The following is a 16653-nucleotide window of genomic DNA, read 5'->3' as shown; positions in this document are numbered from 1 at the left end:
GCCCCTTAAAGAGACACACACCCGCCGCGGGCCCGCCACCAGTCGGCGCGCCGGCAGCTGCAAGTCGACCTCAGGCCGGAGCGGGAGGGGCGGGAGGGGTGCCGCGCAGTCCTCCGACCCGGCTGGACCTTGTCTGCGACTTCCCGGAACAATAAGCCCCAGGGCCGGAGTGCTGTTGGCCTGCCCCGTACCGAGAGTCACTGCGCCGCGACCCCTCCCTCTGGCCCGCGGTGGCGGCGGGGCGCTGAGGCGTGACCTGGTTCAGGGTTGTTTGCCAGCGACTTCGGGGGAACAGCCACTGCCCGCCGGGACACTAGCCTTCCTGCTCCGCCGCCCTCGAAGACCTACGCTCCAGGAGCGCCGGAGTCTGCAGCGGCGCCGAGGGCCCCTCCCCCGGGCCTGTGGCTTCTGAGGTAAGGCGGTCGCCGCTTCTCCTGTGCCTCTCGCCCCTCTCTCCTTTACTTCTCGCTTTCTCTCCCTCTTGCCTCCTCATCTCGTCCCCTCAGCAGGTATGGAAACGGAGCTAGGCCGGGAATTCGCCGTATGGCCGAGCTCTAGGGACGTCCCCTCGTCTCTCCTGCCCCCTCCCCACTCTGGATCGGCTGGAGCCCCTCCGCCCACCTCCTGGCGGCGTCCCCTCCTGTGTTCTGCCCTCTCCCCAACATCTGGGAGTTGTGACTCGTCTTCTGCGTGGTTCTTAAGGCCTTGGAGGAAATGTCTTTGAAGAAAAGGTTATTAATCACTTTCCTGCAAAAATGACATGGGAAATTAAGTACGATAACTTGAAAGTGCTGCGGGTTTTTAGTTATTTTTGGAAAGGGAAACAAGAATACATAAAGCCATTAGCTAAACCCTCAGAACATTGAAGAGTTTATGACAATTGGTCATTTTGAAATTGGGGGTTCATGAGATCAGATTTTTTGTTGTTTTTTCCCCACTATAATTTTGAATCGAATTTTACCAGCAAACAATTGGAAGGTGTGTGTGTGTTATGGACTGAATATGTATTCCACCCCCCCCCCAAATTCATATGTGAAATTCTGTCCCCAATGATAATGGTATTAGAAGGTGGGGCATTTGGGAGGTGATTAGGTCGCGAGAGTGGAGCTTGAACGAATGGAATTAGTGCCCTTATAGAGCCCAATGAGCTCCCTCCTCCTCTGCCCTGAGGATATAAGGAGAAAATGCAATCTGCAGCCCAGAATAAGGCCCCAATCAGAACTCAGCCTGATCTCCTACTTTCAGCCTCCAGAACTGTGAGAAATAAATTTCTGTTGTTTATAGCCACCTAGTTTATGATATTCCATTTTAGCAGCCTGAAGAGTATATGAGACGAGATATATTCTACTAGCTCTTTTTTATATCCTATATGTGTGTGTACACATGTATACACATAAATGTATATACTGGCAGTGTCTATTAGTACTTTATCATCATCGTTTCTCAATTGAGGATTATTCTGATGGGTTTTTTTTTTCTGGTTTTTAGACATAGCATCCAGGTCCAAAACTTATCTGACGCCCTTGGTTTAAGTCTCCCATGGCCACTTCTTTACGAACTACGAATATTACCTAATTCCTCTGCTTTTTCTCTTTGTAAGATGAGAATATTAATGTGGACAGGTCCTCATTGTTGTGAGGATCCAATGAGATAGTATTTGTAAAGCTTTAAAACTTCAGTAAGTGTCAGCACTTAGACATAGTACAGTGGTTGAGAGCTAGTTCTACCTGGCATTGTATATCAGCCCTGCCACTTTGTAGCTATATGACATCAGGCATAGTTACTTTTTATGCTTCCAGTGCCTTCTCCGTAAAATAGAGGTATTATCCACTGCACAATGTTGTGATTATTAAATTAAAATATAGGAAATACTCTTGCACAGTGCCTCTCATTGAGTAAGTGTCCAGTAGATGTTTTATTTCATGTTTTGAAAGAATAGATGGGGACCCTGAGCCTTAGATGCCACACAGGCCATTGGGAGCCACTTGACATTGGGCAGACAGGAAAAGCTATTTTAACTATAGGTAGAAATGGCTAAAATACTGTAAGTATGAGGTGATAAGGACCTAAACTGAGGTGAGTGAGAAAAAGCAGTCAGTTACAGGTTTCCTGTTCCTGAAATAATGAAGTGAATGGGTCTCTTGCAGGAAGTGCAGCTAGTCTCTATAATACCTGGTCTGAAGATAGCATTTTTCCGGTCACCACCCAATGCAATAAGCATATCGAACCATGGGGGGTCAATGGGAAATACTAAGCCCCAAACATAAATAAATGAACCAAGTTTTTATAGGCAAGATTGGTGGAAGATTGAGTACTATTAGATGCCATCATCTATTATTGTACTAGGAGTTCTTTGTACACATATTTTAAATTCAAAGAGAATCCATCCTCAGAACACATACTTGGGCCTGGTCTCTTGATCAAAGCTGTAGGATAATTTAGTCTTTAGACTATAATTTCTAGATATTGACCATCTCCTATTTTCTTACATAAAGACTTCTATAATTATGTTTGAAGGAAAAATGTCAAAAGTCTTAAAGTGAAACATTATAAGAGGCATTCTATTCTTAGAGTACTAGAACTATAAAAAAAACTTCATAATTGCTCCTGCCATTACTGCACCTGTAGGCCCAGAGCACCTCCATCTCAGGGGACCCCAGGGTAACTAGTAGTGACCCTGAAACAAAGTTGACTCGGGCATCTCTTGCTGTAGGGGAGATCTTAGGCCAAAGATCAGAGATTGCTCACGGTTATGCTCTCAGTACCTGGAAGGGAAAAGAAAAAAATCTAACTGATGTGGAGGGGAGAGTGCCAGTTGATTGAGCACTTTCTCCAAAACTAGTATTTGTAAACAAAATTGTGGAGGTAATATGTTAACAAGACAGTTCCTAGGGCTGATAGAACACAGAGGCAATAAAATCAAGACAGTAAGGTACCCTGAGGTACCACAGGGTGGTGCCTTTTTTCAATGTGTCCAGGCCAAAGCTCCACTGCCTCAAATGGGAACCTGGCTAAGGCACTAAGAGAGAGAAAAGGTTGTTTCCCTTTGAACCTACAGCTGGTGCTGAATGGGGAAGCTGCCCCTATCTACTTATCCTTGCATCTTCCCATCCCATTCTTACCTCACCAAATCCTTCCCCCAAGTGAGGGTTCTCGGAAGACTGTGTTCCTCAAGAGATGTCAACTTGGGGAGGACATGCAAGCCCTAGGCCTTCAGTCCTATGACTCCTCAAAGTTCCTTACTTTCCATAGAGGGGACAAGGTTGACAGTGGCAACGAAGCCAACGTGGGCAGCATAAGCAGCAGTGTGGGAAACCGCATCTCTACCCATGTGCTCCCACGAACACCCTCATGTTGGCAGAGCTAGGCCCATTCCCAATGGCTATAGGCTGTGGTTAATGATGGCCGGCTCAATGTATAAAAGGTTGAATTAATATCAGAGAGGCAGTTTGGGAGTATACATGAATAATATACACAAGGCTGGGTTATATCAAGATTGAATGTTTGAAAGTTGAGCTTGCCAGTACAAGACTTATGAAGATCACAACAGTTTATGAGACACCTAATCATTTTCCTTGATTATTTAAATATTATCTTGAATCTATTCCCTGCTATTAGTAATTCTGTCATCAGTTTGTTCTTTTTCTAGTCCAGTGTTCTTTTGAATAGAGGAATTGTGTTAAATATTCCAAAAATGTATTTTCCATTTGGTCTCTAGGAAACCAAAATTGGCTGTTAGGGTAGTTGCATATTAACTGTAAAATCATGACTACAAACAGGTGCATCCTAGCATTAGAATAGAAACATGATTTGGGTGCCTATAAGCTGTAATATACAGTTTTTAATGCTGATTTACTGCTCAGTTTTAATAGGTCAGTATGTCATTCTGTTGTAACTGAAAATAATTATTTTCCATTAATTGAAAGTACAATGAAAAAGATGGTTTTGAAAATAAAGTATATTACTCTACAAATGAAAGACTTGAATCAAGTGGTTTAAATGTGTATTTATTCTTCTATAGGATAGAAATATATATAATCAACATCTGAGCATTTGAGATGTCTGAGTAAGTACCTAGTACATGTGAACTAGTAGCCATGCAATAAAAAATTAGCTACCTGATAAATTTATGTAGATACATGAGGCTCAACAGAAGTGAAAGTTATTTTAGATATAACCAGTATACAAAAGAAAGGCAGCATCATTTAGAATAATGATTAACTGTTGCAAATGTCACACTCTTTGGCCCTGGAATACCTTGGGGAGGGGAGTGTAATTACAATTGATTTTTATTCATGTTTAATCTACACATCTCAACACAAGTTAAGAAGAATGTAGAAAACAATACACGACCTACATTGAGCCTTATTACGTACATTATTTGTATCAAGCCAGAACTTTCCTATATATATAGTGTTATACTCTATAGTTGTCTTTTCTGTTCCATACTGCTTTGTTAACTGACTTCAATTACATAATATGTCTTACCTTCCCAACTCTTATAAGTTTGTTGTAGGCAGGAACATTATTATCTTTTTTATTTTGTAATATTTAATGCTATATGTATCAGGTGTTTAATGAATAATTTGCTATTTTTTTGAAAACCTTACTTTTTTTTTACTTTTTTTAGAAGCTCTTGAAGTGTTCACGTTGGAGTTTTCTGTTGGAACTAGATTGTCGAGTGGCCAACAGGCTGCTGACATCTACACAAGCACTCTCTTCTATAAAGTTTCATTGATAAGCTCCGACAAGCCAACCATTTCATTGGATTTGAAAGTACTGACTTAAGAATTGCATACTTTAACCCTCAAGTATACAGGAATACTGTTATTAGGTAATTTTTTCCCCAACATATGTTAATCTTGTCTTCTCTACAAGATTATCAAGCACTCAGGCAAGTGATGATAGTGTTGTTTTATTTTGGATCATGACACCCTTCCAGAGAACTCATCTCCTGAGCTTCTTGTTGCTCTTCCCTCCCAGCCTTGCCTACCCCAGCAGAGGATGAAACTGCTCAAGATTATCTCAGTTTTACAAATGAATAAACCAAAGATCTCAGAGGTTAAGTCACATGTCTAAGAAGTTGTAGAGCCAGGATTTGAACTTGGTTATCTGATTCAAGACATTTTAGACAAAAAATCTGAAGTTTGCCACCAACAGAACATGATCTCTGATATAAGAAAAAATAATAAGCAAAGAAATTGGTAAATAAGTGGTTAAAACTAAAAAAAATACTTAACATAAAAAGTAATAATAATAATAATATATAATTTGTGTGGTTAATGAAGCAAGATAGAACTAATATCCTGAATAACAAAAGTTATAATTTGGAAGTGGGATGGGTAGGTTGATGATTAGATTTGAAGTTTTCCAAGATCCTTGTATTGTTCAAGAAGAGGATAAAAATATAGATTAACTTTAAGCTTTACTCTTAAGTATACAAGCTAAAATATCTTGAGTAACAACTAAAAGAGTATATCATTTCCAAATTAATAGATAAAATAGATTTTTTTAAAAAACAAGATACAAAGATAGAAAAAAGAAATAGTAAAACAGAAACTGTAAATAATATGGCAAAAAGTACAAATATTTCACTAATTAGAGTAAATATAAATATAATAAACTCTCCAGTTAATAAAATAAAAATAAAATGGGACAAGAAAATAAAATCCAACCATATTCTATTTTTGAGACATCCTTGAAACAAAGAACACAAAAAGATGTAGATGGATAGAAAAATATGTCAGGCTTATATAACAGGAGAAAGCTGGTAGAGCTATGTTAACATCAGACAGACTAAAAATAAATGAAAGTACTAAATAATGGTAGAAAGGTCAGGGCCCAAAAACTTCGGAATTCTAAACAATGTATGCACCTAATTACAAATCCTTATAATATAAAAATCAAAATTTGACAAAATTAAAAGGAAAAATGAGTGAATTTACCATTATAGTAGAAATTTTAACACACTTCAAAATAGTAACTAGATCTTACTGACAAGAATCAGAAGATATGAACAACATAATTAAGATTGAATTAATGGATACATTTAGTGTTGCCCTATACAATTAGATCATTCACATCCTTCTAATGCGCATGTGGAATGTTTGTGAAAATTGATCACATGTAAGCCCAGGTAGTAATTTTCAACAAATTTCCAATGATGGTTGTTATATAGGCCACATTCTCTGACCACCATTCAATTAAATTAGAAATTACTATCTAGGAGGAAAAAACACATTTCGAGTTTCAAAAAGACACTCATGAATAACTCGGTCAAAAAAAGTCACAAGGGGAATCACAAAATAATTGGATCTAAAGAATAATAAAATAACTAAATAGCAAAATTGTGTAACATAGCTAAAGCAGTAATTAGAGGGAAATTTAGAAATGTAAACACTTATGTTACAGGGAAAAAAGACTAAATTAACAAATTAGGTGTCAAACTTAAGAACTAAAGTAGAAGTAAAGAAATAGTATAGATGAAAGTACAAAATTAATGAAAAAAATAAAAGGCATACAATGGAGAAGATGCACAAAGCCAAGAATTGGTTCTTCTAAAAGACTATTGACCAACTTCTGACAAATTGAGAAAAAAAAATACAAATAATGAGAAGCAGGACAAAACTATGGAAATTGCAAAGATTATAAAATTAACCAAAAATGAACAATTTGATGCCAATAAATTTGAAAACTTAGTTCAACTTGGACAACTTTCTAAGATAATACAAATTAGCAAAACTGATTCAATGAGAAATGGAAAACCTATTTCGTCCTAGAAGCATTAAAAAGATGAATTAGTGATCAATTTTCCCTTGAAAAAAAGGAAATGAGGAAAGGATAGATGGACAAACAGACCCAAACAGACAAAAATAGGACAAGAAAGAAAAAGTACAGGCTATTCTCATTCTTGAATAAAGATGCAATAATCCTGAACAAAATACTATAAAAGCACATCTAGCAAATAATTAAAAAGGTAAAAATCATGACCAAGTCAAATTTGTTTCAGGAATGAAAGTTTGGGTTCAATATTGCAATTTTTTCTGTATAATTCATCATATTAACAAATTATGTTGTTGTGTTAGGCAGAATAATAGCTCCCCCCAAAATGTCCACTCCCTAATCACTGGAACCTGTGAATATATTACCTTAAGTAGCAAATGCACTTTGATGTGATGTGAGTTACAGACCTTGGGGTGGGGAGGTTATCCTGGATTATCTGGGCCCAGTCTAATCACAAATCCTTAACAATAGAAGAGGAATGCAAGAGGGTTGGTTGATCAAAGAAACAAGGACAAGGACTTAACATGCCTGTTGCTTTTGAAAATGGAGAAAAAAGGGCCTGATCCAAGGGATGTGACAGCCTCTACAAGATAGAAATGACCCTCACTCATTTTATAGCTAGCAAGAAAACTTTGTGGGGCCCTGGTCCTACAAACTCAAGGAACTGAGCAGCAGTCCAAATGAGCAGGAAGCAGATTTTCCCCTAGAGCCTCCTGAAAGGAATGCAGCCTGACAATACTTTGTTTCTAGTTCAGTTAGACCCATACTGATGACTTCTGATATGCAGAACTGTAAGATAATGAATTTGTGTTGCCTTAATTTTCTAAATTTGTGGTAATTTGTTACAGTGACATTCAAAACTAATACAGATGGGATGACCAAATACTTCTTTTTTAATTGAAGTATTGTTGACTTACAATGTTGTGTTAGTTTCGTGGGTACAGTATAGTGATTCAGTTACTCATTTATGTATTTATATTCTTTTCATATTCTTTTTCTTTATAGGTTATTATAAGATATTGAATATAGTTCCCTGTGACATACAGTAGAACCCTGTTTATCTAGTCTGTATATAGTAGTTTGTATCTGCAAATCCCAAAGTCCCAATTTACTCCCCCCCTTTCCTCTTTGGTAACCAAAGATTTGTTTTCTATGTCTGTGAATCTGTTTCTGTTTTGTAAATAAATTCATTTGTATCATTTTGTTAGATTCCACATATAAGTGGTGTATGATATTTGTCTTTCTCTCTCTGACTTAACTTCACTTAGTATGATTATCTCTAGGTCCATCCATGTTGCTGCCAAATGGCATTATTTTATTCTTTTTTATAGCTGAGTAGTATTTCATTGTATGTATGTGTATTATATACGTATATGTATATATTTACATACACACCACTGCTTCTTTATTCAGTCATCTGTCGATGAACAGATTGCTTCTATGTCTTGGCTATTGTAATTGGTGCTGCTATGAATATAGGGGTACATGTATCTTTTCAAATGAGAATTTTCTCCAGATATATGCTCAGTAGTGGGACTGCTGGATCATATGGTAAGTCTATTTTTAGTTTTTTAAGGAATCTCCATACTGTTTTCCATAGTGGCTGCACCAAATTACATTCCTACCAACAGTATAGGAGGGTTCCCTTTTCTCCACACTTTCTCTACCTTTTATCGTTTGTGGACTTTTTAGTGATGGCCATTCTGACTGGTGTGAAGTGATACTTCATTGTAGTTTTGATTTGCACTTCTCTGATAATTAATGATATTGAGCTTTTTTTTTTCATGTGTCTCCTGGCCATCTGTATGTCTTCACTAGAGAAAGGTCTGTTTAGGTCTTCTGCCCATTTTTTTATTAGATTGTTTATTTTTTTTGTTATTGAATCTTTTGAGCTGTTTGTATATTCTGGACAGTAAGCTCTTGTAAGTTGCATCATTTGCAAATATGTTGTCCCAGTCCATAGGTGGATAGCCAAATACTTTAAGATGCAGGAAATTGTTTGTTAAAATTTGATAACTATTATTAATTTTTTTAAAAAAAGAAGAGAAATTTTTTTAAAAACTTAGCAAAACAGGAATAGAAGAATACATCCTTAACCTGACAATGAGTATCCACCAAAAAGACCTAAAGCAAACATTATACATAGTGGCAAAACAAAGTATTTCTTTCCAAACTGAAAATAAAATGTTTGCTGTCACTATTTCTGTTCAACATTGTACTTGAGTCCTAGCCAGCAAAATAAAACAATGAAAGAAATAAAATATGTAAAGCATCAAAAAGATAATTGTCATTTACAGGTGTTGTGATTATCTTCTTAGAAACCCAAAATAATTTACAGAATAATATTTAGAATTAGTGACACTTTTTTTAAGAGACACACTTTATTTTATTTATTTTTTTATTGAAGTATAGTTGATTACAATGTTTCACTTGTACGGAAAAGTGCATATATATGTACACATATTTTTTTTCAGATTCTCTTCCTTTATAGGTTTTTACAAGATATTGAATATAGTTCCCAATGCTTTACAGTAGGTCCTTGTTGTTTATCTTTTTTATACATAGTAGTGTATATCTGTTAATCCCAAATCCCTAATTTATCCCTTGCCCTCCTTTCCCCTTTGGTAACCATAAATTTGTTTTCTGTGTTTGTGAGTCTATTTCTGTTTTGTACATAAATTCATTTGTATTCTTTTGTATCACTTTTTCACATTTGCCAGATTAAAAAATCAACTGCATTTTCATAGTCTAGCAGTTAGAAGTTACAAAGTACAAGTCAATAAAACATACCATTTACAAAAACAATATTATTTTGTTAAAATTAACAAAATATTAGAGCTGGGTTATCCTTCTGGAAAGAGGGTAGAAATGGATCCTTATTACTTCATATTTTACCCAAAAATCAATTCCAGATGGATTAAGACTTAAATATAAGAATTTTAGCAAAAGCTGAAAAGGTTTAGAATAAAATAAAGAACATAATCCTCCCTCACTATCCACAGGGGATTGGTTCCAGGACCCTCCCAGATAACAGAATCCACAGGTGCTCAAGTCCCTTGTATAAAATGACATACTGTCAGCCCTATATATCCCTGATACTGAACCCACATACATGGAGGGCTGATTGAAATAACACTATCTTTGGAACATGCCCTTGTGATAGGGAAAATTTTCTTAAAATTCAAAGTGCAGACCAAAGAAGGCAAAATTCAACTCCCTTGAAACCTTGTCATCAAAAGACAAAAAAATGACAGTAAAAATAATAAACTGGAAGGAAAGCTCTGCAACACACAACAACAAAGTATTTAGAGCTCCACAACAAAGTATCAGTAGCTACTAACCACAAGTGGTTGTTGAGTAATTAAAATGTAGCCAGGCCAACTTAAGATACACTGTTAATAAAAATACACACCAGATTTCAAAAAGTTAGCACAAAAAAAATTTGTATATTTGTATTGAATACATGTTAAGATGATATTTCAGTTAAGTAGACTGTGTTAAGTAAAAAAATATTAAAATTAATTTTGCCTGTTTTCACTTTTTTTTTTAATTGAAGTACAGTCAATTACAATGTGTCCATCTCTGGTGTACAATATATGTCCCATCCATGTGCATACATGCATATATTCGTTTTCATATTTTTTCCACTAAAGTTTATTACAAGATATTGAACATAGTTCCCTGTGCTGTGCTATACAAAAGAAATTTTTATTTCGCTTTCACTTTTTTAAATGTGGTTACTAGAACATTTTAAATTATATTTGTGACTTGCATTTTCTTTTTATTGAGCAGAACTGATCCAGAATATATAAAGAACTACTGCAAATCAATAGGAAAAAAGCAACCCAATGTTTTAAACTGGCCAATATCACAGAAAAGGGAAAATTAATGGCTAAGGAACATTTGAAAAACTGTTCCAGGGAAATCAGGCACTATCCACTGTTAATAGAAGTATTAATTCGTACAGTGGCTTTGGAAAATGATTTGGCATTACCTAATAAACTTAAATATGGGCATACCCTACAACCCAACAGTGTATATATATCAGATATATACACTAGAGAAACTCTTGCACAGGTACACCAAAGGCCATTTTCAGGAATGTTCATAGCAGTATTGGCAAATGTCCATCAACTGCAGTGTATTTATATAATGAGTGATTAAACAGCAGTGAAAATGAATGACTCTTTCAGTTATGCCTATGAAAATGGTTAAATCTCTGAAACATAATGAGCAGGAGAAACAGGAATAAAATAATACATTTTTTCATTCATACAAAGTTTTACAAGTCAAAAACAATAGATTGTGTAGGGAATTAAACATAGCAGAACTCAAGAAAGTAAGAGAAAAGTAAAGAATTCAGGACAATTTTTTTTTCTAAAGGGGGAGGTATCATATGGGGATACCCAGGAGGTTTCAGAGACTAGGTAACTAGGTGGTAAGTACATAGATATTTGTTTTATTGTTATTTTGCCTACCGTATGATTAATATTTCTATCTATTTACTATTTCATAAGAATTTTGTGTACATGTGTCCTTTGACCCAGCAAATTTTATTTCTGAAATTCTACTTCATAGAAATAAAAGTACTTGTACATAGATTAAATGTACAAATGTATTAATTGTATCATTATTTGTGGTGGGGAAAATCAAGTGAAGGCTTATAAAGGAATGGATGAGTATAGTTCAGAATATCCATACCAAGGGGTATTGAAAAGAATGTCATTGAAAAGAATGAATTTTCACTATACTAGATGCTCTGAAGAAGTTTTCATGAAGTTTTGAGGTTTGTTGAATGAGAAAAGCAAGATGCTTAGACTTATATATACATGCATTTATTTATTTGATTTTATCATTATAATGAAAGATATGAGCAGATGTATGCTATTTAGTCAAGTTATCTTGAGTTAGGAATTGGTGGAGGAAGTGAGAGAAAAAATTAAGGAAAAATTACTACCCACACCCCAATAATATATGACATTGACTATATATATATATATATATATATATATAGATCTATCAATAGATAGATATATAGATGTTTGTATATATTTAGAGCTCCATTGAGAAATTAGAAGAAAAAAGTAGAGTTCATTCTGTGTCTATTGACTTACAGGGCTGTCAGCTGGAAAAAGTAAGTATGAGGAGTCTATTTCTGTTAAACCAAGATATGCATATTAATGTTAGTCTTTGTGTAAGTATATCCAAACAGTGAGAAAGGTGAAGAAAGATATACACTAGTCTATTAATATTGTTCGTGGTTTGGATGCAGGGACTGAGGAATCAAAGATGAATCTTAAATTTTTTACATCAACTTCTGGATCACTGGTAGAGACTTGAGACTGGGAGAAATAGGTTAAAGGATGTGGGATTAATAATAAAGGTAGGGAACATATAAAGATAGAGAATGCTGGTAAGCATTCAAATGGAGATAACCACTGAGCAGTTCAAAATACCAGTCAGGAATTTAGAGGAATGCTTATAAGAAAATATAAATTTTGGAGTCCTCAGTATACAAGCGATATTTAAAGCTATAGGACTGCATGAGATCTCCTAGGAAAAAAGTACAACTAGAGGAAAAAGCAGATTAAAAACAGTGCTCAGGATTGAGCATTTGAGAACATTAGCATTTATAGGTCACAAAAAATGATAAGCCAGCAAAGGGACAAAGGTGAAGTTAAAAACAGTGTGTAGCCTCGTGGAGGCCATGAGAAGAAAGCTTTTCAATGAGTGAACAAAGAATTTAGAAGCAGTATTGCTTCCCACTCTCAGCTACTTTTCAGATTTATCCTGTATCAGTTATCAATTGTCAGGCATAGTGGGTGGCCAGAAGTCTGCACTTCCATCCAGTAGGAACAAGGCAGAACTTCCTCTGGGGTGTCAAAGAAGGTGAAATGGGAAACCTGAAATGGGAAACCTCACCTTGTTGTGAGAAGGTGGCACCACATTCCCTGCTGGCCTAGTGTCAGAGGGGTCCTGCTAAAATAGATTTACATAAGATCTGGAGTCTCATAATGCTCTCAAAGTTCAGTGTACAATTTTTTAAAAATCATCATACCAAGCAGCAGGAAGATTTCAAATTGATGAACATAATACAATTTAAAAAGATGCTGACTTCAAGATAAATTAGATATCAAAACTATCTGACAAAGATTCTAAAGCAATTGTCATAAAAAATTCTTCAAAAAGCATTTCGAACACACTTGAAAGAAATAAATAGAAAGTCTCAGCAAAGAAATAGAAGATATAAAGAAGAACAAAATGGAAATTTTTTTTGCATCCTATTTTTATTGAAGTATGGTCAGTATACAATGTTGTTTCATTTCTGGTATACAGCATAATGTTTCATTCATACATATACATATACATTCATTTTCATATTTTCCTTATAGGTTACTACAAGATATTGAATCTAGTTCACTGTGCTATACAGTATAAACTTTTTTTTTATCTATTTTGTGTATAGTAGTTAGTATCTGCAAATTTCAAACTCCCAATTTATCCCTTCCCGCCCCCTTTACCCCCTCAAATGGAAATTTTAAACTCAGTGGATGACCTCAACAGCAGAATGGAGAAGACAGAGGAAAGAATAAGTGAACTTGAAGACAGAACCAAGAAAACTACCCAGTCTGAACCACAAAGAGAAAATAGACTGGAAAAAAACAATGAACTGGTCCTCAATGACCAGTGGAATTATAACAAAAGATCTACATTTGTGTAATTAGAGTCACAGAAGAAGAGGAGAAATAGAGTGGAGCTGAAAAGTACTCAAAGAAATGATGGCTGAAAATTTCCAAATTTGTCAAAATACATAAACCTACAAATTCAAGAGGTTGAACATATCCCGGACAGGATAGACCTAAAGAACTAGAAATCTATACCAAGGTTCATTGTACTTAAAATTCCAAAAACTAAAAACAAACAAAAATCTTGAAAGCAACAAGAGAGAAAACACGTATAGGGAACATTTTTTGAATGGCATCAGATTTCTCACTGAAATCACGGTGGTCAAAAAGAAATGGCACAACATTTTCCAAGTGCTGAAAGAAAAGAACTGTCAGCTCCAAATTCTACATATGGTGAAATTATCTTTGGGGAATGAAGGGAAACACAGAAAACTTAGAAAAACTAAGGATTTTTCACAACTAAACCTACTATGAAATTGCTAAAGAATGTTCTTCAAATATAAAGGGAATTATTAAAATAGAAACTTAGACTGTCAGGAAGAATGAGAGCATAACAGAAAGAGCAAAATATTAGTAAATACAATAGACTTCCTTTTCTTAAGTTTTATAAACTATATTTGACAGTTGAAGCAAAAAAATATCAAATATTATCTGATTTGGTTCACAGTGTATATAGAAGGAATATTCAAGACAATTATAAATAGGGCAGGGTAAAGGGACTTAAAGGGAAGTAAGGTTTCTATACTTTATTTGAACTGGTAAAATGTTAAAACAGGTAGACTGTGATAAGTAGTGTATGTATAATGTAGTATCTAGTGTAACTACCAAAAAAATCTGTACAAAGATACAACAAAACACAATAAAATGGAATTCTCAAAAATGTATATTCCATTAACTCACAGGAAGAAAAGAAAAGAAAAAAGGAAAAAACAGAAGGAACAAACAAAACAAAAAATAAAATGGCAGACTTAAGCCCTAACATATCAATTAGTACATTAAATGTAAATGATCTAAATATAGTAATTAAAAGATAGATATTAAGAGAGTGAATTCTTGAAAATCATGACTCAACTATATGAAAAGGCAAAGGAACTAGAATAGTCAAACTAATTTTGACTTCATTAAAATGTAAAACTGTTGTGCTACAAATGATATTATCAAGCAAGTAAAAAGATGACCCACTGAATGGGAGAAGAAAATTGCAAGTCCTATATCTGATAAGGGATTTATATCCAGAATATATAAGAACTCTTACAAGTTAGTAATAAAAAGATCAATAACCCAATTTTAAAATGGGCAAAGGACTTGAATACACATTTCTCCAAAGAAGATATACAAATTACTAATACTCATATGGAAGAAAAAATCTCAGCATCACTAATCATTATGGAAATGCAAATCAAAACCACAATGAAATACTAGTTTGTATCCACTATGATGGCTAGAATAAAAAAGACAGAAAACACTAAGTATTGACAAGGAAAAAAAGAAATTGGAATTCCCATATATTGCTGGAAGGAATATAAAATTATGAAGCCACTTTGGAAAATAACCTGGAAATTTTACAAAGTAGTAAATATGGAGTTAATATACGGCCCAACAATTCCACTCTTGGAGTAATAAAAAATGCATTCACACAAAACTTGAACATGAATGTTCATAGCAGCATTATTCATAATAAGCAAAAGTGGAAACAACCCAAATATGTACATTAACTGATGAATGGATAAACAAAAGTGGTATATCCATACAATAGAATATTATTCTGCAGTTAAAAGGAAAGAAGTCTGATATATGCTACAGCATACATAGATGATGTAAAGACTCTAAGTGACAGAAGCCAGCCACAAAAGACCACATATTATATGATCCTATTCATGTGAAATGTAAGAATATAGGCAAACCCATAGAGGCAGAAAGTAGAGTAGTGGTTGTTTATGGCTGATGGAGGTGGGCTGGAGAAATGAGGACTGACTGCTAATATATACAAGGTTTTTTTGTGGGGGGACAAACATTCTCAGATTAGATTGTGATTATGGTCTATTGATACACTGAAATCCATTGAGTTATATTCTTTAAATGGGTGAATTTTATTGTATGTGAATTATATCTCAATAAAGCTGTTCAAGTTTCTGACTGGGGCAGCTGTCTCTCCCCCTGATCTCATCTCCCTTTTCCTTCTCTCATCAGTGTTCCTGCAAGCCCTTCCCCAATTCTGTTACCATGTTCATTTCAAAAGCTCAAATGAGGTCGACAATGCCACAGCAGACTTTCCACAATGCTGTCACATGGCGGAGCATCCCAGGAGTGCCCTGGGTGAAGAGGTGACACCTGCTGCCTAGCATGTAGTGAGTTCTTGGGTCTTTTATGTGGATGTAGTGGAAGGTCAGGTGTGTGGAGCATGTGAAGGTTTCTTGCTGTTTTGGGGAGGGTGTGTGGGGCATTTTTGTCTTGGTTTCCTACAAGTTCCATGAAAATGGTTCTCTTCAAAGCTCATTGTTTCTGTCATGGTTTCCATCTGTCCTAAGCAAGCCATTTCTTTATTAAAAGCCCCATGTTCTCTGCACTATTTGGCCAGCATAATTGCTAGTAACAATTCAAAGCAAAGAGTTTTAACCTGATGGCATGAAATGTATACATGAGGGTGGTGTTTTGCGTATATTCTAATCACTATATTGCTTTTTTCTGTAAAACAACCCATAAGCCTTTAACTTTTAAAGAAAATGAAAAAGGTTAGTGTTTGGGGGGAACTGACCTCTTCATAAGCCAACATATTTAAGCTGAATATATTTTAGTAAACCTTATGGTTTTTCTCAAAAAAAAAAAACCCCACAAACTATTTAAAAGGAAAAAAACCACAGATAGAAGAAACAATTGTATTTCTGTACTAGCAATGAACAATTGGAAATTGAAACTTAAAAAACAGTATCATTAGCAATAATATAAAAATATGAACAACTTGGGGATAAATTTACAAAGGATATGAACGACCTGTACACTGAAAACTATAAAATACTGCTGAGAAAAATTTTTAAAGACCTTATAAATGGAGAGATGTAGATTCTTTATGATTGAAAGACTCAGTATTGTTACAGTGTCAATTCTCCCCAAATTTATCTGCAGATTAGGTGCAATACCATTTAAAATCTGAGGAAACTTTTTTGAAAACATTCACTTACTGATT

The 16653-nt window shown here is 35.1% G+C and overlaps 1 long non-coding RNA gene across 2 annotated transcripts; it reads left to right on the top strand.

Moving 5' to 3' along the window:
- Window positions 1-108: 108 nt before the first annotated feature.
- LOC116657170 lies at window positions 109-16315 on the top strand. 2 transcript variants are annotated; one of them, XR_004312189.1, is made up of 3 exons: window positions 109-413; window positions 4631-4834; window positions 15660-16315. It is a non-coding gene; the product is annotated as an uncharacterized LOC116657170 (long non-coding RNA). The 2 variants fall into 2 exon arrangements; XR_004312188.1 differs by lacking the exon at window positions 15660-16315 and having other exon boundaries at window positions 4631-5066.
- Window positions 16316-16653: the final 338 nt, after the last annotated feature.

This window comes from Camelus ferus, chromosome 17 (assembly GCF_009834535.1).
Source record: "Camelus ferus isolate YT-003-E chromosome 17, BCGSAC_Cfer_1.0, whole genome shotgun sequence".
Lineage (NCBI taxonomy): Eukaryota > Metazoa > Chordata > Mammalia > Artiodactyla > Camelidae > Camelus > Camelus ferus.
The sequence above is the reverse complement of the archived record's forward strand: the minus strand, read 5'-3'. Positions and strand labels throughout refer to the sequence as shown.